This window comes from Triturus cristatus, chromosome 9 (assembly GCF_964204655.1).
Source record: "Triturus cristatus chromosome 9, aTriCri1.1, whole genome shotgun sequence".
NCBI lineage: Eukaryota > Metazoa > Chordata > Amphibia > Caudata > Salamandridae > Triturus > Triturus cristatus.
Window position 1 is genome coordinate 1,023,705,453 of NC_140592.1, and position 25,024 is coordinate 1,023,730,476.

A 25,024-nucleotide genomic window follows, 5' to 3' on the forward strand; every position below is an offset into this window, starting at 1 on the left:
TGTCATTGTCTGTCCTAAATGCTGACTTCTGATTCGTCGATAGGCTTGTTAGTCCCTCCTTAGTACCGCTTCCTCTTCCTTTGTCACCTCCCCCTCTTCCTTTGCCACTTCTTATGGCGACTGGCCCCTTTCCTTCTAAATAACAAATAATGTGTAACACTTGACCGTGAGCACTATTTTTAGGTCTCGCCTGACCCAGCGCATGCGCTGGTCTGGCGAGACTTATTGAGAGGGCTCCAAAAAGTGCTACCAGACCAGCCTAGAGCTACAGTGCATGTGCGCGGGCGCGCACCGCACTTTACCGTGATTACTTTCACTTTAGCCGCTTTGATGTTTGAGCGATCGCGATCACTTTCGCGGCCGCAGGGCCGCTTGGCATAGCCAATAGATCTCGCTTTTGGGACCTTATAAGTATTTATTTATGCACTTATAAGGTCCCAAAGGCGAGACCTATTGGCTATGCCAATGCTCGTTAAAGCATCCCATACTTCGAGGTAGATGAGGAATAATTCTAGGTCGTCAAGGTTACAGAGGTAGGAAAGTGATAACTTCACACCTGCGTGCGATGTGGGTGCAAGGATTCCTTCTGTGGCTGACAGCGGAGGGCAGCTGGAAGAGGAAGCATTGTTTGTGACAGTTCCATGTATTGGTTCCTGGCTCTACTGGTCTTGAGGTGTGTTAGACCCCACTTCTAACAAGGTGACACTACTGGAGTGGAAGAATGGCACACCCTGGGATCTGTACACATTTACTGAAGATTCAAATGCTGCTAATCGATCTCTTAAATCCTGCCTAATGCTAATTCGTCCCTTAATAATCAATTTAAAATAGGCCATGTATGCACTCCTGTGAACCAAGGCATTCTCCCTCCTCACATGTGCAGACATTAGATAACATATATAATACCCTTGACCGAGGAGCAGCCACATGAAGCGATGTGTTCTACAGAACCCACATGAACCTACGTAAATACCTTGTAAAACATCTACTCTGCTCAAGTGTAAACATCAGTGCTTTCCAAACCCTTTTCCTGACATCCCATAACCTTCAATACTTGCACTACCCTATGTTGCTCCTCACCTGGCTCGCATCCCGTCTTCCAACATCACTTGTGAAGCCACACTCATCCAGGAGGGCATTTTCGCGCTGAATAACAGATGGGTGTTGTTAATTGATTGAACAGTACTCATTTTATCGACCTCAGAAGGCTGACAGGCTGATTAGCCCCAGCAGTCTGTGAACCTGTGGCCATGATGCTGAACACAGACCACCACAGAGGAGGCATTATTCTCCTAAGCCACCAGAACCGGTGTGTGCTCAGCTCTGTGAGCGTCTGCCTCTCTTCTCTCCAAAGCAGCATAGTCCATGCTCTGCGGTTAATCACTCCAAGACTTGCAGTTTTACTAAAGCGTGGCGAGCTGGCTCAAGTTCCTCAATCTTACTTCTGAACAACCTGCTACTTAGTTTGACTGACACACAGGCACCGTGCTCACTGGCGCTCCTTTCAACTGTCTTATGCCCATCAGATTACCCCCTTCTGCACCTGATGTGTCCCTGCAAACTAGTTATTCGTCTTAGCTTCTTTTTATGTTTTCTTGCTTTCATTTATCTCACAAACTCACCTTTCAGGACACTAACACACAAGCATACTTTTCTTTTGTAACTAGCGTTGCACCCTAGTGTGAGGAGTCTCCCTATTGAAATCCACCCACACTCCACAGTTAAGTTCTTCCCCTTATGCAGTTGTATGAGGGAGGCTGTCGTGTCCAGTGTCCGAGCCGTGTTTGGTGTAGCAAACACCAAAGCCACAGAGACAACTTGGGCTTACATGCACTTGCCTGTTTTGGGGGTCAGTGTGTTGTACATTAACATTACTTTTAACAATATTAATTCATGCCGTCTTGGATGGATGCTACTCAAAAAGCTTACTTGGAAAATGTTTCATCCTCTGGCTGTCCTCGTGCAGAAACAGATCACAAGGCTGCCACTCATTATAAGGGGGAACTGAGGCCCTCCACTTCTCATAATTGTGTGTCTCAGTTTTCTCTTTTTAGCTGACTTCTCCATTCTATAATTAGTTAGCAGTATGCAAGTATCTATCCCAACCCCAGATACAACATAGTGCAAGTTCAGTATAAACAAGCATTAGCATAGCCAATAGGTCTCGCCTTTGGGACCTTATGAGTATTTAATTCTGCAACACAATATCCTTGGTGCAACATCAAATGTTGCATGGCAAAACACTTACAATGTCCCAAAAGCGAGACCTATTGGCTATGCCAATGCTTGTTGTTAATGAGGTTCTCCTACTGCAGGCACGACCTACTTTGTTGCCTTCTCCGCCTGGCCCCCATCCGCCTGCCAGGCCGCCCTCCCTCCTGTTGTCCATGCCTTCTCCCGCTGCCCGCCCTACCCCCCTCCCGTTGTATGTGCCTTCTTCTAAATGCGAGACCTATTGCATTGCAAATGCTTGTATTAACAATGGTCGCCACGCGTGATATTTTAAAAATGTGCAGTTCGCCCGACTTATTCTTATTGAGGTTATCTGAGGGGAAGTTTCTCGTATCTTCACCCGTGACTGTATCCCTCAAGTGAGTGACTTTATGACACCCGCTGAATCGTCTCGAACTACGTGCCTGCCTGTCTCTGTGGGCATGTCATTTTGTGACCCTATCAGTGCATGGTGAATGTTCTTCTCATGCGCTCGCCGATACCACCCCGTTATTCAGCGGCAGTGACGGTGGCGTTTGTCCAGGCTAATCTTTTGGAGCCCAAGGTGTTTCTCGACAGAGCGACCCATGACTTCCGTTTCCGCACACCGTTTGGGGTGATGCTTCACTTTCCTGTTCCATCAGTCCTGCAGCCATTGCCTCCTCTCAGGATTCACATGAGTGTAAAATATTCCCAGGCCCTTGTGAAGATGGCGGATTTCTTTTAAACCTCTCTGTAGAAGCCTTCACAATATGTACTGCAGAAGGCAATTCTTTGAGTAGACTGTCCGCTGATAAAACGTTAAGACCCGGATTGGTCATACTGTTTGGCAATGGGGTGTAAGGTTCCTGGAGCTGGGATGAATGAATGGGATAACCCGTGAGCTGCTCAGTATGGCATAGTTTACTAACTTGCAAAGTTGAGAAGTTAATTTTTGTTATCCCTCTAGGGGTGTAGTTTGTTCCTCGTTTTCTAAAGGCCGGCTGCCAGGATCTAAAGAAGCAGTTGTTACATGGGAAAAGAAGAATTGTGTGATTGCTGTTTTGTCGGACTGTGGCGTGGAAAGGGATTTTAAATACCATCTCATAACTGGAGGGTTTGTGTGTGCCGTGTTCACTTCATTAGGAGTGGCGTGATATTCACTGATTGCAAAGGGTTGAATGATGCTGTTGATGAATACCTTGTCAGGTATGTGCTCGGGTCATGAGATGCTTGCAGAATTCCTTTTCAACCTACCTTTGTGGGTCTGATGTTGCCTGGACAGTGGGTGAAGTTTGCGTTCCTGATGACTGGTTATTTACTGTTCTTTGGTGGTGTTGACCATGAGTGGGCGACTGTTTGTTTCGGAGAACGTTTTGTTGGTAACTAGTTTGTCATGATGTGCATTTCCTGTTCTTGGCTGAGGGTGCTTACATTGGTGCTGTTTATATTGGATGTACTTGATTGATTCTCTATGGCTGTTCTGCACAGTGGATGCATTTTTGCTTCCAAAAAGCTTTTCGCTTTTAAAACAAAATATTTTTTTCCCATTCGTACTGTGTTTGTGTTCATACATCCACTACACTCCAAACCAAAACACAAAAGATGAAAGACATTATCAGTTACAACACCAGCTCTAACTCTGACAAATGCGAGACCTATTGCATTGCAAATGCTTGTTTTCTCAAAGACACCACCAGCTCTCCAGACATCCTCAGCACCATTCCATGCCTCTCATGTCCCCATCGTCTACTTATCTGCCCCTTTGGTGTTTTGAAACCATAACTGGGAAAGGAATTTAAGACCTAAATATACAAACCAGATGAAATGATGCTGGAATGTCAATAATGGGACACATACATGAGCACCGGCACTAGGACATTGACACTAGAAGCCTCATCAACGCGATGCCTGGAGTTTGGAGGGGAGGCTACTGAAAACACTGGTTCTGAGCGCTATCGCCCCCCTCCCCCACACACACAAGCTCCGAGCATTGGGGAATAACATGCTGCTTTGGTACCACTGGGTCACTTTGAATATGAGGATCACACAAAGGGTGGGGGGGGGGGGGGTTAATAGCCTACTGTCGAGGGATATGGTTTTACCAGACACACCCATCTTCAAGAGAAGGGGGGGGGGAGCATTTAATGCAATCGGTCTCGCATTTGTGAAAGGTTGAGTTATTGGCGTTCTAACTGATACTGCTTTTTATGTATGTTTAGTTGTTTGAAGGAGAGTGCATATATGTTGTTTGTAATGGAATTATGTGGTTTGAATTGAAATTGTTAGTTGTGGAATTGTTGTGTGTAGTGTATTTGTGTATTATAAATATTTGTTATGGTAAACAGATATAATGAGAGTTGTATAAAATCGATAGTAAGAGCGAGAGGGATAGGTAGTTTGTGTATAAAGTGGTGAAGTAGTATAAATAGTGTGTGAAGGAGAGATAGAAGGGGAGAGAATGTTATAGCTGTATAAAGGGCTGCGGTTGTGTATGTAGAAGATAGAGAAAGGAGAGGAGAGTGTGTGTTTGGTATAATTCTTTGAAAACAATTAAATATGACACATTTTTCGGTTCCACACACAATCGAATTGCAAAAATCTATCATGGGCAGTGGTAGTTTTACGGAAAGAAAACATGATCAACACACAAAAACTTTGTCAAACACATCGCCAGACCTGTTGTCTTTATTAATGTTTGTTCTGTTTTAAGTCAGTCTTCTGCCCCTGCTGTATGACTGTTCAAAATAGCATTATTCCTTATAGCACAGATGCCCCTGGCTCAATTTTAACTGGCTTGTCTCCAAGTTTTTTCCCTGGCACATTTTAGTCACATACCATCCTGAGGCAGAGAAACCTAGGGCGGCCTCTTTCCAATACCCTGCAAAGTTAGTGGATGTCTCAGTAGGAACACTTAAACATTTGTGGCACACTCGAAGAAGAAGTCATGTGCAGTTACTGGAGAAAGACCAAAACAAGCATTGGCTAAATGCCAAAAGATATCCTCGATTTTATACAAAAGCACACATTGCATCAGCAGTCCCTAGCACTGAAGGGGACTACTCCCTGTGTGGATATGCACAAGAGGTGCCCAAAGAAGCCCCAGCAGGATAGCTCCAGGCCAGGTTTTAGGGCTATCCACTGAAAAGTCATGTTATACAATGAATCTAAATGGAACAGTTACATAGTCTGTGGTTATCTGGAAAATGTGGAATGGATCCGAGTCTTTTGTGTCGACATTCAAATTTTTTTATTCAAGACCATAATAACACGGCAAAAAGACCTCGAAACAACACTACACTTTCTGCTAGTTATGTGTGCAGATGCCAAGGCACATGGCGGGCTAAATTCATTAACTGTTTGTGCTCACAGATTATCTCTAGGGCATAAATCAAGTGTTGTTGAACAGCAAGGGCAGAATGACAACTGCAAAGCATGGGTGCTCTGAAGCTGAAATGAAAAAAATTAAATCTATGGCATCCAAAAAGGATTATAGATGTTTTTAAAGAAAATTGTTTATAAGGAGAGCGGGCTGTCTTAGCTGTGCCCTAATACTGCCAGCGTAAATTAGTCACGATTTCTAAATCTAAATGTTCACTGTGGTCAATGCAACAATGGAAAATAGCAACATAGGCATGGCCTGGCCTTTCCTACTATGCACCAGTACTTTAACACTTACCCAGTAAGCTCCCCTTTCCTTCACTATGGCTAAGTGTATAATTTAAAAAGCTAAGCAAAGAATTGTGTTCCTAATTTGTTAACTGTTCATATTTCGTAAATAAACTGAACTCTGTTATGTAGAGACTAGTACCCGTATAACCGAAAAGCTCTTTCACAACCTTGAATAAGAAAACTGTTGTATCTTCCCCTTTTTACTCCCACCTTGATACCTTCCGTCCACCCCCTCCTTCCCACTTACCTTGGTATCTCCTGGAGCTTACCTTGGAATGTTGACATACCGCTCGCCAGAGAGAGAGCGAATGGCCTGAATAAAGTGGCAGTTATACTTCACTCATCGGCTTCACTTGATTATTACACTGGCGACGATCCTGTGAGGGGGGCAGGACAGGTCATTTCCCCTTTTGTGTTGCTCTCGAGAAGTGGAAGATTGATCAGCTGTGCGTTTTGCTCTAGTTTCCAGTCGTTCTGTGGGTGAGGAGTGTCAGCCCGGCGTAGGGTGGATTCCTAAGCGCTCTACAAGTACTTCAGGACGCTTTTCTTATCCTGTGTCCAGTCTCTGTTACGCCGTTTTTGGGTGCAGAGCCCCTCACCATTCGTTGGCATAGAGGAAACTCCGACAGCAGGATCCTTTCATCCCGATGCAGTTCTCCCTCGGCAGCCTTCGCTCTGCGAAACTTCCGCGTTGCTGACAGCTTCCTGGAACGGACCGAAGACGCGGCTGTCGACGCCTCCTCACGCCTACAAGCGGGCGGAGTTGATCGTGGTTGTGCTTTGGGACGGACCGAAGACGCGGCTGTCGACGCCTCCTCACGCCCACAAGCGTGCGGAGTTGATCGTGGTAGGGCTCTGGGACGGCCTGCAGACGCGGCTGTCGATGCCTCCTCACGCCCACAAGCGGGCAAAGTTGATCGTAGTTGCTCCGTAGGGACCTGGTGCCTGGTTCTGTGAAGGTATTTCTTGATGTCTGTTGTGAGTTGTGGATGCCGGCTCTCGCCCACCAGCGGGTGGTAGTCGCTGCAGCAACCTTAGCGGAAATCAGCGCGTCGTGACCAAGAATTCTGCCATTGCTGAGGCGCATTTTAGTCGACTGCCTTCGAGTATCCTTCATATCTGGGCTTGCTTCCTCTCAGTTTGCTGTCGACAAAGAGGTTGGTGTAAGGGCAAATTACCTCACCGTGTCCCGCTGGGGTAGAGTTGCCATTCAGCATTTGTGCGGTTGTATTCAGATTAATCACCTTGCCATTTTTTTGTTTTGTTCTGGCATTACTAGAACTTATACTCTGAGATGCGTCATTCGTAATAGCGCTAACTGCTTTTCATTCCTGGAACTTGTGGTGAATGTTAATTTAAATTCACAATTATTCTGCCTACTATTGAACTATTTTTGGGCCTGGCATTACAGGAACTCTCACATTAAGTGCTTTTTGGCCAAAGTGATACATGGTTATTGCAATTTGATCCAGGAACTGGTGGTGATAGATTTAAGTTAACTTCGCGTTGAGCTCTGCCTGCATTTGAACTAACTTTTGTGAGCAAATTCTTTCTACTTACCTGCTTGCCTTGGACTTCCTCTTGTTCTTCACTCATTTTAGATCTACTTTACTTGCAAATCTTTATTTTACTTTTCCTCTAGAATGGGTACTCCAGGAATGTGTCAACCTCCTTCATTTCTGAACGATTGTGGAGATCCTGATATCCATTGGAAGGAATGGACCAAGCTTTTTGAGTCCTATTTGATTGCTATGGGTGGGGAAAGGTTTTCTGCTTTACGGAAGCAGCAGATTCTCTTACACAATATTGGTGTTCATGGTCGTAAAGTGTACGAAACTCTCCCAGAACCTGAGTTGGATGAGGAAGATGACCTAGATGTGTATGATATAACTATGCTAAAGTTAGGAAATCATTTTGGGGATAAAATAAATGTGGTTCTAGAACGTCACAAGTTTTTCAGTAGGTCACAAGGAAAAAATGAGTCTGTAAAAAACTACATTGCCGATTTGAGAAGTCTCACTCAAAGGTGTGATTTTGGGGATCTTAATGACTCGTTAATACGTGACCAATTGGTGAGGTGCACAAGCAATAGTAAGATCCAAGAGAAATTGCTGTCTTCCAAAAAATGATGCAAAGGGTACTGGAAGGAATTCCGAACAGCATGTGTTTTCAAGATGATGTTTTAGTCTATGGAGCTGATGAAGAAGAACATGACTCCATATTTAGGAAGGTATGTACCAGGCTGTCGAATGCAGGGTTAACTGTCAAAAAAGAAAAATGTAAGATCAAAGTCACGGAAGTGGATTATTTGGGTCACAATCTTTCCTTTGAAGGAATAAAACCTAAACTTAGCCTAGTTCAAGCAGTGGAAAACGCTCCTTTCCCAACAAACAAGTAGGAGCTTAAATCCTTTTTAGGGTTAGTTGAGTATATGGCCAAGTTCATTCCTAGATTTTCAGAAAAATGTAAGTTTTTACGAGAACTGCTAAAAAGAATAGTGAATTCAAATGGGAAGAGACACACTCTGATTCTGTAACTAACTTAAAAAGAGAAATCATTGGCTCACGTGCTCTGGGCCCTTTTGACCATAGAAAGAGAACCATCTTATGTACTGATGCATCCAACAAAGGTCTTGGGGCACACTGACTCAGAAAGGGGAAGGTGGAGAAACTATTATTGCCTTTGCCTCCCGTACCTTAAGCCAACCTGAACGGAATTATTCTGTAATTGAAAGGAAGGCATTGGCCTGCTACTGGGCCATTAATCATTTCAAGTTTTTCCTTTGGGGCAGTAAATTTACAATCCGCACGGATCACAAACCTCTAACGCACATCTTTTCATCCAAGAAAGTACTTTGTGAGTCCCCCAGAATAGCTAAATGGGTTCTAGGGCTAGGGTTCTAGGGCTAGAGAAATTTAGCTTTCGCATTGAGTATCTTCCCGGTCAGGATAACGTTCTTGCAGACTATTTATCCAGCTCTCCTATAACAGTCAACATTGAGGCAGACCCTTTGGATACTCCCATTCTTTCGATCCACCTACCTTCTTTCTCCAAGGAGGAATGGAATATTGAAATGGAGAAGGATTCCAATATGAAAGCACTTAAATGTCTAATCATAAACGGTTGGCCTGACAAATGTTGCGATGTCATGGAGGGTTTAAAGGAATTCTGGGAAGTTAGAAACGAGCTTACCATTTATGAAAACAACATTTACCGCAATTCCAAAATTGTGCCACCTGAAGCCCTAAGAGACAGAATAATAGACCTTGCCCACGAAGGCCACTTAGGGAGGAGCTTCACCAAAAGTAAAGTGAGGAACAGTTTTTGGTTCCCCAAGATGGATTCAAGGGTAGAATTAAAGGTAAAGGACTGCTATAATTGTGCCATAAGTGACAAAGTAAAGACCTCACATAAGGTTCCTCTTTCCCCAGTGGAGGTACCAGTAGTTCCTTGGACAAAATTGGCCATGGACATAATTGGCCCCATGGATGCTTTGGGTCCACAGAGAAGGTTCATGTTTGTTCTGGTGGACTACACTTCCCACTGGGTCAATGCCAAATTCACCCGTTCCACAATGACCAAGAACCTCATTGCTTTCTTAAAGTCAGTGTTTTCTTTTGAAGGGGTACCATCTATGTTAGTGACCGACAATGGGGTGCAATTTACATCGGAGGAAATGATGACTTTTTTAAGGAACCTTAACATCAAGCATGAGAAAACGGCGCTTTACTGTCCCTAAGCTAATGGGTTAGTGGAGAGGATGAACCGTATGATTAAAGAACATATCCAACTGGCAATGTCTAATGGGTTCAACGTAGACAATTCCCTGAGAGACTGTTTGTGGGCCTACCACACGGCACCCAACTTAGTAACTGGTATCTCTCCTTTTGTGGTTTTGAGAGGGAGAGAACCTGGCACCAAGCTGTACCCCCTCTGGCTAGATGGGGGTAAGACCGTTGTCTATGACAGATCAGAAAGTCAGATTAAAGTTCAGCAACATCAATCCCGCTACAAAGGATGGTATGATAAGAAACAAGGTGTGAAGAATTTAAAACCTAATGTCAATGATCCTGTGTCGATAAAGAAACCCACAAGGGTACAAGTGGGACAGAGTAAATTTTTCCTTCCACAAAAGATTAAGAACAAGGGAAAAAATGTGGTGGAGTTGGAGGACGGTCATGTATGGAGTGGGGACAGAGTAGCTATGTAATGTTCTATCCTGTTTCTATGGTCTGTTATGTTGGGTAAGGAGATGTGTTGTATCTTCCCCTTTTTACTCCCACCTTGGTACCTTCCGTCCACCCCCTCCTTCCCACTTACCTTGGTATCTCCTGGAGCTTACCTTGGAATGTTGACATACCGCTCGCCAGAGAGAGAGCGAATGGCCTGAATAAAGTGGCAGTTATACTTCACTCATCGGCTTCAATTGATTATTACAAAAACAATTCCTGCTCTTTGCGCTCATTCTTTCGTCTGCACATGAGACAAAGTCCATGTGAATATTTTCACACTGACAAACTCAGGAAGTGAAATGCTGTTGCAAAACTCATCACCTATAAGCAATTGAGAAACCAACAACTTAAACAAGACTATTATGAAACACAGTGGCAAATGACCCGGATGTTCACTGCGCACTCATAGTAACATCTTCCCCATTTATTCATGGCTTCTTTTCAAGTACGTAAAAAAATTGCTTTAGCATAAAAAATAAATAAGCAGAAAGGCCTAGTATCTTGCGACGTATGGGACAGCTGCCAAACCAGAAAGGTTTATCGCATTGGATAAGTCTTCTTTTTTTACAGTAGACGCCTAAAATATTAATTCAACACTGTCTTCAATTAATATAAATGAGCTGATAGGTTTCGGAAGCCAATTATTTCTAAAAAGCATGCACATTCTAAAAAGCTTGCACATAGAAACTGTAACTTCCCTCACTGGAAATGGTGTCATGCTAGCTTTATCTGGTTTAAGGTGGAAGTAATTTCAAACTTTTTGCGGTAGATGGCAGAAGGGCAAGCAATACATAACACTTACCAAATCAGCATTGCCAAGCATTCCTGTATAACGCATATGTGGAGAAATCCAACTATGCAGAATAAACCGTTTTATCTTCATTCTGTGTTTTACAGGCTCAGATCTGAATGAATAATAAAGGCAGCATCCCGGGAGTGGTGTGAGCGACCGTCATTGTAAAACTGGAAGCGCGCATGGTGCGTTGAAACAAAAATGGAACTAAAAGCGCGAATGGCTCAGTGAAAATAAAAACAAAAAGTGGTGCCATTATTCCTCACGGGCAGCGTTCCATGAGTGGTGTGTGTGGCTGCCATTTTAAAACTGAAAGCAAGCATGGTGCCCTAAAAAACACAATGAAACTAAAAGCGCATATGGAGTGCTGAAAATAAAATCAAGAAGCGGCTGCTATTCTTCCTCAAGGGCAGCATCCCGTGAGTGATGTGTGTGGCCACCATTGTAAAACTGAAAGTGCATGGCGCGCTGAAGAAAAAAATTAAACGGAAAGCGCGCATGACATGCTGAAAGTAAAAACGGGGGAGGGGGAGATGGCTGACGCCTCGCTAAAGCATGCCTTAAAGAGGCAGTGCTGTGTCAGACTGGATGTAAAGGAAGCGGCTGCCATTGCTATGCGCTCGCATAGCATGTCGTGCCTGCTTCTGCAAGGCATAAATTAAGTAAGAACAGGCATATCATCAAGGGCTGAGGATATAATTATCGCCGCTTTAGCGTCCGTTTCCGGGCGAAAAGCGGCGATAATTATATTGCATTATTTGCACGGGCACGCTAGCGCGTGTTTCCTTGATTCAGCTCCCATTTTGTTCACGCCTCGCTTTGCATCTCTATTGAGATGCAAAGGAGGCGTGCCTAACAAAACACCATGGGAAAATATCGCTACCCCAGCTTCGTGATATCATCAACGAGGGGTAGCGATGTTTTAAATCCCGTTAACTATGCCTTAACGCAGGAATTTAACATCTGTTAAATTCCTTACTAAGGCATAGCTAACATGGGAGGCTATCTCCATTTTGGGTGCAACATCGCTGGTTTTCCAGCGATGTTGGCCCATTTCCCTGGAATATTATCGCCCTGGAGTAACGCGTTGTTAATAACGCTTTACCAGGGCGATAAATTCCTGCGATAGACGGCTATAAATAAACAAGCGCTAAGCGCGCTTTGCGTTTATTTATCGCCGTCCTAGTAAATATGCACCATAGTTCTCCCTAACTGCTAATGAAAACTGCAGAGTAAGGACATATGCAAGAGGGGCTGTCCTTATGGGAGATAACAATAGGAGAGAGGAAGGTACTAAGTAGAGAATACTAAACCTATTGACAAATCAAAAGCCATCATTTACAAAATACAGGAGGGTGAGCCAATTGTAAAGATGGGCAGAACATCGGGCCGAGCTTAATGCCCATATCCAGAATGCAGCATGTCTCGAAGCGACAGTGAAAGCGCTGCCTAGGCGAGACTTAAAGAAATGTTAAAACAAGTAGGACTTTCCAGCTCCAACCACTAGATGGCGGAATATGCAGAGTATGTGAATCTAAAAGAGCTTCAGGCTGCAAACCATTGTTACAGGTACGGAATTTTGTTTATTTTCCACTTCCATTTACCACCTTCTGTAAGCTTTTTAGGCCAGTGTAAGTCGTAGGGTGGGATTTTGGGAAGTATGAAGAGGTAGGGCAGGCTCCACCCTGGCAGGTGTCAGGAACCTTAGAATTAAGGGGGCGACTCAAAATGAAGGCCAGTGACACAGTGGCACCAATATTCACATGAGGCCACTGACATATTGGCACCAACAGTGCCACATAATTCAGCACCCACTTCCCACCCCTTGAGTTGGATTTATATGGGCAGATATCTCCTCACCCATTTGGAGAAATCCGCACACATAAATGAATTTATACCTAGCAGAATTCCTTAGTGAATTCCTGGCAGGTGTTAAAACAAAAGTAAATTCAGTTGTAAATTTAAATTTACGACTACCTCCCTCCAGATTATCACGGACACTTTTGCAAGTTCTGATGTTTGTTTTGATCACCTAATGCATTTTGGGTTTTGTAGTCGTGTTTTTTGTTCCATTGAACTAATTGGATCGATACTCCTTAAAAAATAGTGTTTTGTTGGTGAAAAGTTCATGATTGAAGATCGATTCCGTAAAGACCAGGGGAGAGGTGGTCACCCTTTTTACAACCGAACTGGCTGCTAATATGGCCAAATGCATATTGTGCACGATGCTGAGAAAGAGATATGGAGATGGAGAAAGCCCAGAAAAGACTAGCAGTTTAGATCCAAACTGTGGCAAAGCCGCTCACAGCCAATGCTTTAGTTGATTGAGCCCTATTTCAAAACTTCTCATCAACCTCTGTAATATTCTTTCTAATTTTAATCAAAGGTCTTCACTCCGCTGTGCTTTGACATGCAAAATTTCATACGAATTTTTCTAACTATTCAGTGGGATAGAATAACGCTAATACATTTAAGAATTTCTCAAAACTGTGTTTTGTGCTTTAAAATTACATATATGGTAGGATTATGACAAGATATTCCAGGGCCAAACCCCACCCTCCCCTCATTCTTTGTGTCTCAAATATTGGTGTTACTGGGGCCATACCCCCCTCAACATTTACTCCTGGCTATTGGCCTGCCTTGATATCACCAAGCCATACTCTTGACATATCTTCCTCTGATTCGTGAGGTCCCTCCATCTCTGATGGTTGCTGTCCTTTCGGAGAGCATTAGGGCGCGATTAGAAGTGTGTCGCCCAAGTACGAAACCTGTGCAAACCCCTGTTTTCGAAGGGGTCAGAATTCTGAGCTGTTCAAAGTTTATTGCACCAGTTCATTATTGGGTGTGATGAAGTCTGCATTCCTTAATAACTTTTGGCAGATGAAAACTGTCCCATCTGTGCATCTCCCAATGTAATGAAGTTAGAGTGCTGTTCTCTCACCCCTTAGTAAGACGTGAGCGGGAGGCTTTACTGCACTAGATCCCTCTACTGAGCCATCACTGGTGGTAGCAGAACGAGTCCCCTGCAGGCAAGTCTACGTGCACAATATCTGCACATCAGGAGAGAGGCTTCAAGTCACTGGCGATGAGGTGAAAGCTGTGGTCCACCTGGGTCTAAAAGTCCCTGCAGGGTCCCTGTCTACATATACAAGACACACATCCAGAACCATTCTTGAAAAACAGCGCTCGCAGCAGTCTCGCAGAGCCGTCAAATTTGGACACAAAAGTAAAGCCAAGCTGATGGAGGCTCGCCTTGCGTCTCTTCAAATGAATCTTGCCGGAATGTCGTTGGTTTCGAGGCCTAGTATGAAAAAGGCTGGTCAGTTTACTGGGTTTTCCTCTGGGAAGTACTCTTTGAAAAGGCAGTTCACATCATTAAAAGCAAAACCAGTGAAAAGTAAAATAAATAAATAAAAATAAACACAAGTATGTAACAACACCAGAATACTTGCTTTAACCCGTTCCCTGCTCATGACGGAACCACTCCGTCATGAGCCACGGGCGCCGTGTGCTCATGACGGAGTGGTTCCGTCATGCTGCGGCCGATGGCGGCCGCTCCTCCCACGCGGCGCTAATTCCCCGCCTGTGCGGGCGAATAGCGCAGTGGGCGGAGTCGTGACGGAACCACTCCGTCATGAGCACAGCTCGCCCGTGACTCATGACAGAGTAGTTCCGTCACAAGCATGGCGGCGCCGCACTGCCCCCAAACCCCCCCAGCGCCGCGGCGGAATTCGTGCCGCGGCGAAGGGGTTAAGTGGAATCGTTTGTATGCTATTTTGGTACAGTGTGCTTCGCACCCAAAAATGTTTTCTTTTCGAAAAATAACACTGACAAATGTTGCAGAGCATTTACTTATTCAGATCATGCATCAAGTATTTATCATGCAGCTTCGGTTGTTTTAGCAGGGGAAAACATTTTCAGTATGGCTCAGTGGTTCAGCAAATAGTCCCCGCCACACGTTGAAAACAGACCATCTCATGCATTGCATTGCAGCACTCTCTAGGATGGAATACTGGAGCCAATAGCATCACAGCGAAACATAAACCAACACCTCCGGAATATACCCTGGATATGGAACTAGAGGCCATGGGGTCTAAAGGCTAAGCTGGCCTCCCAATACAGTATGTGTACACTCAATGAGCTACCTGAGATTTTTTCAAATATTAATAATGCATCCCTCCCAACACTGCGAGTATTGGACATACACAAAAATGTGCGGGTTGTCCTCACACATGTCCAGGTGTCATGCTTCATCATAAGACAACCCACACTCTCCAAAAACCCGGTTTGATGGCGAGCTGGCCTTCACCCGGAGTCCGGGAGGCACTTCTAACTAAAAATTGAGCCGTGATTAAAGTATATTAAACACCAATGTTACCTCCTAAAAACTATGAGGCATATCAGCAAGGCGGCGCTATGAAATTATCGACACTTTTAAGTCCGTTTTCGGGTGAAAAGCGGCGATAATTTCATTGCCTTATCAGCAAAGACACGCTATCGCGTGTTTTGCTGATTTAGCACCCCTTGCAACAACGCCCAGCTTTGCATCTAATGAGATGCAAAGTGGGCATTCCGTGCCAAAATAACTGGAGAAATGTCGCTAACCGACATTTCTCCAATTATCAAGCTGCACGCAAACAAGCAGAGCGATAAGAAAAGTAGCGCTAACCACAGTTATCACTACTTTCCTTACGCCTGCTTGTAATCTGATTTAGCCATGTAATCCAATGGGAGGTGGATTACATGGCTAAAACCACCCTGCCCTATCAGCAAGGTATCGCTGGTCGCAGTGTGATTATCGCTGAATTTCCAGCGATAATCGCACTGTTTTCCAGCTAAGGCATGGATACCTATCGCTTGGCATCTAAGCGTTGCTGAGAGCACGCTATCTCTGCGATAGAAACCAGCGTTAGCCTGCGATAATTATCCTCACTCTAAAAGCGCTGAGCGATAATAATCGCAGGCCCTTGCTGATATGCCTCTATGTATTTGCTAGACATGACACTTCGTATTAAAATCGAATGTCGGGACAAGGGGATTTGGTACCCCGCCACCACTATTACCATCCGCATGTTTAGGCTCAACTGAGTCCGCAGTATTCTTCAGGATGGGCATACGGGATCCTAGTGAGGCAACCTTGCATTCAGAATTGCCTCTTAGAAAGAGGGACCTATGTCTACCTCTTAACCAGCCTCTCTCTCAAATACCCCAATGTTGGGTCTTCTAAACCCCATGCAGGAAGGGCTCAGGGACCCCTGTAGTCACACGTTCGTCGAGGTGTGTCCCTTGCGATCAGTCTAAATGCGTCTGCTCCTCTGGAAAAACAATATTTGACCAAGTTGCATATTGACCGAGAACGTAATGGTGCAGGGAAAAAGCTGATTTCTGTTCAACGGCAAATTCGCCACCAGGTCGAGCTCCCCACTCGTGGGCGATGATTGAGTAACCTTGGGGAATTGCCAGAGAAATAGCGGGTGCAGTGGAGTCCTACTCCAGGACTCCTTAAGTAACAATTAGTCAGGTGTTGGTGTCTGAGGGTAGTCTCAAATATTGTAGCATACATGCCAGCATTTCAGAAGAGCAAAGTGGGAGATTTTTTTAGAAAAAATCGGGAGAATGGGGCCTTGAATCGGGTTACTGTCATGTATGGGCTTTGGAAGTGTGCTGCTGCAGGATGGGACATTTGAAACGCAAATGCACGTTTTGTTCTTCATGGACCGCAATGGCAGGCAGAGAGAGGGTGATGTAAGTGTTGTGCACTGGCCTGGCAAGTTGCTAGTAGTGCATACACCACCTCCCCTGTGTGGCAGCCTGGGCTGAAACAGCTTCCCGGGCGCACACACAACCGCCCCCGGTACTTCACAGGTCTTTAAAAGACCATTCGCTTGTTAGTGGGGGCTTTGTTGGTTTTTCACCCCTTCCAGAGCCCCCGCATCGCCACTCTGACTGTTGCTGGAAGAATTAGCACGTTACACAATACCAAACCCTGTCAGCTGAAACCCCGAGGAATCGGGTTTCTGGTCACTGGTATGACGAGGCAGTAGAATCATAGGGAGTTGTAGTTGTCGCCGATTTCCACCAGAGGGCAGCCTGTCACTGTAGATTGTAAATGTAAAGTGATTAAGAAGACAATACATGGTGGACCCGCAGATAAAGGAGACGAGTCTTGATGCCCAAGTCGTCCCGTTTCCGCTCTATGCTGGAACAGCCAAGGCCACCCCTTCATTGGGATTTCATTCAGACCTCCGTCTTTTACTCGTATTTTTGAAATGTTTTTTTAATTCAAGTCACTGTATCTACCACCTTTTATGTGAAGAGGGAGGGTTATTGATGAAGGGCACACGGGTACTTGTGAGTTGTGCAATTTTGCACTGCACGTGCAAGCAGGCCTCGGACCCGGTAGTAATTACAAACTGACATTTTAAACGGATCCCTTTCGGGGCCTATGTTCGTCTCCTTAACTTTAATAACAAAAATACTGATCAATTTCTGAACAAAAAAAATTAGGGTAACCCATTACAACAATTTAGTTGCAGTTTATATTTCACGTTCACTTAATCTTACATTTCCTTAAAGAGTTATTTCCATGACGTTGTGTTTCTGTTTTTTCGTCCAGCATCTTATTATTGTATAGTGCATACTTTGAACTGCGTCGCCACCAGGTGTTTATTGATGGCCACGACTGAGAGCTCCGGAGTTGGGCCTGTCAGTGGGTCAATTCTGATGTTCAGAATACAGGGCCATCCAATACTTGGACCCTCTGCAGAGCACACAGGACAATGGTCACATATTCCAGTTGCAGTGGTGATTCTGTGCAAATGTGTGCGCAGGGGGTACTCAGTTGTGAAAATACTGTCAAGTCACTCAAGGAGAAGCGGTGCTTGCAGGAGAGTGTTTGGGGAAAATAAAAGATGGGAGAAAGTGCATTCAGGAGAAAGTAAAAAGAGTGCTGAAGAGGAAAGGGTTTGAGGGATAGGATCTGCATGTGGAGGAGGTGTGGAGAGAAAAAGTGCATACACGTCTAACGGAGTGATCATAACAGGAGTGATTGAGACATTCTGTAGACCACTACCCCATCCACAGGCCTCAGTTATGTTAAATTTATTATCTCACAATTTCAGAATTGAAACATTTTCAATATTATTTATTTATAATATCCTTGTAGACAGCTGGACTATGGCAACACACTCTATGCAGGCACCACCACCAAACTAATTTAAAGACTCCAGATGATTCAGAACGCAGCTGCCAGACTGATCCTCAACCTGCCCAAGAGGACCCACATCACCCAACGCCTCAAGGACCTCCACTGGCTCCCTGTCCAAAAGAGATGCCATTTCAAGCTTCTGACCCAATCCTACAAAGTCCCCCCAAGACCGAGTACCTGCCTATATGAACCACTGCCTGCATTTCCACCTACCTCCCAGGAACCTCCACTCCGCACAACTCACCCTCGCACAGAAACCACACATGCGCCGCGGCTGCTCTGGAGGACACTCGTTCTCCCACCTCGCTGCCAAATCCTGGAAGACCCTCGCCCTCCACCTCTGCACCTAACCACCTCACCCTCGCTGACCCACTTCAGGAAGGGACACAAGACCTGGCTCTTCAACTGATGCCTGCAGCACAGCGCCTGAATACCCTCGCAGGTGATACGCCGCGCTATACAAGTACGACTTGACTGATTGATTATTGTTGTTACTCATGTAACTTAACTCCTTAGCTGTTGTTACTCCTCATTTACCATACCCCTTACCTGCTGGGGTTTCCCTCCCCAGTACTGGGCCCTTTTTTTGGCTATTTGAGGTCCTTTGCACTCAGGGCTCCATAACGTATTTCCACATAATGCATCCAAGCCATATTTTTGTCCTTTTTGCCCCCCCCCCCAACATCCTTGGGATTCTAAAAGTACCCAGGGTTCGTAGATTCCCCTGGCGAAAATAGACAAAATATAGCTACATTTTGAGTTTTTGGGGAAAAATAAACAAATAGTGCTCTGGATGAAAGTGCCGTTTTGTTTCTAAAAATGGCATCAACTAACGATTTGCTGTGCTAAAGTCACATTCATCCCAGCTTTCAGGAACATGTAGAGCTGATTTTCTTTTTTACCACAGTTGTGGCATCTTTCAAACCTAAAAAACACATTTTCCTCACATTTCTGAGATGGAAAGTTCTGGAATCTGTGGGGAGCCACAAACTTCCTTCCACCCAGCATTCCCCTAAGTCTTCTGATAAAAATGGTACCTCACTATTGTAGGTAGGCCTAGTGCCCGCGCCAAACGCAACATGGATACATCACATTTTTCCACGCAAAACTGACCAGGTTTTTGTAATGTGGGTAGCTGTGGATTTTGGGCCCTAGCTCAGCCAACACCTTCGTAAGCCTGATGTTAGGCTGGGAAAGACCCACCCCATTATTTTATTGAAAATATATATTGCTGCCATACAGTGGGCTTTTGGGAGTAATTACTCCATCTGACCTTAGGGGAGCCGAAAGACTGTGTCCCATTTACCCATTTACTTTGGGTGGGAGCATAAGCATGCCCATTATCGGCAGCCTCCACCCCTATATTTAAAAATGAAAAATATCCCTGGCTTCTAGTGGGCTTTCTGTCCCCCCTCACTCCTCCCCAACAGGGGATGATCAGGTGTAATAACACCCATCTGCCCTCGGGGTCAGAAAGACTGTTCCCATTTTTATGGAGATGTGGCATGCAGTCCCTAGACCTGCAGTTCTTTAAAAAAAAAAAAAAAAACAAGGAATCCCTGGTGTCTAGTGGGCTTTCCACCCCCTAGGGGCGCAGATGTAATTTCCCCCCATCTGCTCTCTGAGGGGGTCAGAAAGACAGCATTATAAAAAAAAAAAAGAAACAGCAAGGCGGAACACAAGCTCTTGCGCTAGGGGCCGCTCTCCCACTGCCTGGTGTCTAGTGGGGGATGCCTGTATGGGGATTGCCCTCCTGCATTGCACCTCAAGCAGCGATCCACTGGACAGAGGTACCATTGGAAAGGGAAGATTCTTCCCTTTCCAATGATACCTCTCCCATTAGAATCAGTGGTCGGGGCTGAGATAGCCTCTCAAGCACTGTATCAGTGAAAGTAAAACGAGCCTTGTACTGTAATGCCGTCAGCGCGCCCTGCATGCTGATCTCATCATAGTAAAAAATAAAATAAACCCTGACTGCTCAAGAAACTCTTTTCGATCAACCTGATGTTAAAACAAATAAAAGACACCCTCTGGGGCAGTGTACCATAGGGGCCTTTATTTACCTCCCCTGTGTCGGCCAGTGGCCGACACCCACTGAAATAGTAGTGTGGGTGTTGGCCATTGTCAGACACCTGCACTTAACAGGTTAAACAGCTAACAACTATTGACAAAGCCAATTGCTGGTTTTTGGTGTATGTCAGTTTTTGTGTTATATATCTGAATGGAATAACAGAAAGCTCAGATAGGAATAAAATACTGGTTGGGCGGGACACTATGGGAATCACAGAAATGTAGTTTGCTATTTAAGCCATGCCCTTAATTACATAGGCTACACCCCTTTTAGAGACCATGCCCCCTTTTTCATCCCACTTAAAGTCCTGCCTGCAGGCTTTTTAATGGTAAATAAATCAGTATAATGCTTTGCAGCACACAAGTGCTTGCTCAAATCCTTAGTAAATAATTCCCTTGCAGTGCCCAAACGCCTTCCAATGTTTGGTCTTTTTCTACCCTTAAGGTTGCTGGTTCTGTCCTAGGTAACTGCTAAGGCCTGTTAGGCCCTAAACCTGACCTGTACTGAATTTCATTTAAATAGGAGTCCTACAAAACTGGACACAATACTGCATAAGAGGCCAAACCAAATGTTTTTTTAAAAATACATCACAGACACAGAAATAAATACAGTAGAGTTAAATATCTTCAATCAATCAATCAGGGAATCTTAAAGCGCGCTACTCACCCGTGAGGGTCTCAAGGTGCTGTAGTGGGGGGGGGGGGGGAGGGAAGCTCCTGTCAGTCGAAGAGACCAGTCTTGAGGGTCTTCTGAAGGTGTGCACGGTGGGGGCGCGTCTGATGTTGATCAGGAGCTCGTTCCAAGTCTTGGCCGCGATGTAGGAGAAGGTTCTTCCACCCGTTCTAGCTCTGCGGATGCCTAGGGATTCTAGGAGGACAAAATGTATTGTAAATGAATGAGCTAAACAATGAAGTATAAAATAAACAATTCTAAAAGTCTTATATAAAAACTGAAATAACAGTGTGAAAAAACTAAACACAGTTGGGGGCTATGGGGGAGCGGGAGGGAGTAAAGGGGTAAAAGTCAAGTCAATGTCCTATAAGGAAACTGGTAATGGGTTAAACAGGGATAATAGGTTCTTTCTTTCTGCTGTTAAATTGCATCCTGTGCTACCCACAGAATCTATGTCATGAGCCTAATAAAGCCCCTGTAATAACAGTGTTACTGGCACTTCGTGAGTAGGCCTTGCTGACACAAGTTTCTGCACCACTTTCTGGGTCACTGGAGGGAGAGACACTTCTCATGGTTGGGCAAACGGCTTGTGCTTTTGAGTGTAACAAGTGCCTGGGTGCTGCATAGTGCCGCTCTGTATGATTAGGTTCCTGAGGCTTATGTGAACATCTCAAATATTTTCACCAGGAAGGCCAGAACCATCATCCCATCATAAAAAAAAGCCTAACCATTCATTGGCCTAAAGACAGTGTTGGCTGTTAGTTGTTGAAGACCTGTTATGAACAATACAATAGATAGTGTGCTTTGGGCCAGCCCCCTACTCATGATGGAATGACTTTGTCTGTCTCCCTTCCCTGCTCCTGATTAGAAGGCTTTCCAACTTATTCTTGCTTTTGTCCTGCCAAGGAACATTATATCCTCACTGTGCTTTGACTGGATGTTATGTATCCTTCCACTGATGACGTCAGACCCTGTATTGCAATGCAGCTGATGGACTTTTCTCTCATTCGCTATATCTTCATGCTCACCTCGCGCCACATCTACTCTTGATTTGCTCCATGCCCCATCTACCTCCGCCACTGTCCCCCTTACTTTCCGAGCTACCTAGACATCTAGGGCAAAAATCATTCACAAAGCCTATAGGTTTTTTCGGGTGAGACCTACAGTCTTTGCCATGCCTTTTAAATATTTGTTGGGGAGAGGTCAAACTGTAGGAAGCAGAGGAATTAGTGAGGTTGACTTTGGTGGTTGTTTTCAGAAAAGTAGCAGCAATTTGGACATAAATAAAAAACGACACACTTATGTTTTTGTTATGGCGCAATGGAACTGGTTTCTGGGTAAAGCGATAATGGTAATAGGTGTCTGTTATGCGGTAGTAGTACAGATTTCTTGGTAATGATTTGTTGGGAAAGGCCTATAAGTAATGGTTTTGTGGTAAAGAGATAGCAGTAATGGTTTTGTGGTAAAGGGGCAGAAGTTACAGTTTTCTGGTACTGGGGTAGTAATGGTTTCTTGGATTGGGGTAGTGGCACTGTTTTCTCGGTATAATAGTAGTGGTACACGTTTCGCACTAAAGGTGTAGTGGGATTGGTATCTTGGTAAAGTGGTAATGGGACTGTTTTCTAAGCAAAGTGGTGGTCAGACTAGCTTCTCGATAAAGGGCTAGTGGGACTGACTTATCAGTATTGGGGTAGTGAATCTGGTTTCTTGTCAAAGGGGTAGTTGTACAGGCTTCTCAGAAAATGGGTAATGGGACTGGTTTCTCGGTAAAGTGGTGGTGGGACTGTTTTTTTTATGTAAAGGGTTAATGGGACTGGTTTCTCTGTAAATAGGTAGTAGGACTGGTTTCTCGGTATTGGAGTTGTTGAACTGGTGTCTTAGTAAATGAGTAGTGGAACTGGTTTCTCATTAAATAGGTAGTAGGACTGGTTTCTCGGTAAAGGGGTAGCAGAACTGGTTTCTCGTTTACTAGGCAGTAGGACTGGTTTATCAGTTTTGAAGTTGTGGAACTGGTGTCTTAGTAAATTGGTAGTGGCTCTGGTTTTTTAGTATAGGGGTAGTAGAACTGGTTTCCCATTAAATAGGCAGTAGGACTGGTTTCTCCGTTTTGGAGCTGTGGAACTAGTGTCTTAGTAAAGGAGTAGTGGAACTGTTTTCTCATAAATAGTCGGACTGGTTTCTCTGTATAGGGGTAGTAGAACTGGTTTCTCATTAAATATGTAGTAGGACTGGTTTCCAGGTATAGGGGTAGCAGGACTGGCTTCTCATTAAATAGGTAGTAGGACTGGTTTCTCATTAAATAGGTAGAACTGGTTTCTCATTAAATAGGTAGTAGGACTGGTTTCTCTGTATTGGAGTGGTCCAACTGGTCTCTCGGTATTGGGAGTGGTCCAACTGGTCTCTCAGTGAAGGGGTAGGGGGACTGGTTTCTCTGTATAGGGGTAGTAGAACTGGTTTCCCATTAATTAGGTAGTAGGACTGGTTCTCAGTATTGAAGTTGTCCAACTGGTGTCTTAGCGAAGGGGTAGTGGAACTGGTTTCTCGATATAGCGGTAGCAGGACTGGTTTCTCATTAAATAGGTAGTAGAACTGGTTTCTCATTAAATAGGTAGTAGGACTGGTTTCTCGGTATTGGAGTAGTCCAACTGGTGTCTTAGTGAAGGGCTAGTGGATCTAGTTTCTCGGTATAGGGGTAGCAGGACTGGTTTCTCAATAAATAGGAAGTAGGACTGATTTCTCTGTATTGGAGTGGTCCAACTGTTCTCTCAGTGAAGGGGGACTGGTTTCTCTGTGATTGGGTAGTGGTAACGAATTTCTTCATTATGGAATCCGAGATTGACGTACATCCAGATGGTAAAGCTTGCTGCAGAAGGGTGGTCTTGAAAGTCAATAAACAAACAGTTTGAACAAGGGAGTTCTAGGGAAAGTTTTAAAGACCACTAAAGGATTATATCCCCAAACAACTATTAGCAAAACACAGAAATCCTAGGGTCTACGGACTACCTCTAAGTATTATTTAAACCTATGTGGTAGTAAACCTAACTGGCAAAAAGGTAATGGACAAAATATGTATAAGGGCAGATCCCTTTAAGGACGAAATCCCTCACTCACCAATGGTGACATGCTTCATCATAGGGACTCTCCTCCCAAGGGAAAAACCTAGTTTCCTTGGGGGCTACAACCCCCTCTCTGAGAGGGAGGAGCTCAGGGATGTTTTATCTCTAGTATTTAGGACTGACTAAGTCCACATATGATGAGCAAGGATGTGTGAGCAAGGGTGCAGCGCAAAAAATGAAATTCTCGAGTATGTGAAAAATGGTGATAAGCTAAAACTGGCTAGGAGGCCCCAAAGCCAACTTTAATCAAAAGGTGCCTACTGTCAGGATTAAAAAGCAGTACACCTGCAGTATGGATTTAGAACTGCTATGGTGTGGGTTTTAGGTGGTCAACATGTTTCAGCCCACGAAGACCAAAGGTGGATCGGGCTTTCGTCAGGACCGTTCAGAGAAACGCTACTGCACGTGAATAAAGTGAATAAACTATACCAAAAAGGATATCGGGCCAATGCAATATCATCAGCCTATACCTGAACCTGCATGTACCTAGAATAAAAAGAAGATGCCACATGTCAGGAGAAAGTGATGTATGTCAGTCAAAGAATAACAAGGAATTAACACTCAATAAGTTCAATATTCAGCCAGCGCGGTCTTAAACAGTATTTAGATTTATGTGGAAGTAAAAATAGCTGTTAAACATAATATGATACACAAAAAACATGTGTTACCTTCTGGGGGTTGAGATTCAATCTCAAACGTTTTTGTAGTGTTTATGTGTTTGGTACTAGAGTTTCAATCATTTTGGCCCTAGAGTCATTATTATCCTTGGGGCTGCTCTCCTGGAACCTATTACACAGTATAAACGTATGCTCTGCTGTTTTTGAATTAGGATTAAAAAAAACAGTCCCTAACTTCTACCACGGAAGCAGCAATCAACGGTTTGTAATCGTTTTAGCAGGTCGCGTCACTGGGGACCAAAGCGAATCGGTTTTCAATTGCAGGGGGCTTGGCATAAAATGTTTTTTAAAACACTGGCCTAGGGAACTGAGAGAAAAGTTTACATTTTGCTCCTATGGTGACCCTGGTGGTGAGCCTGGTATGTAAAGGCAGAAGACTCTGGCACATGAGGAA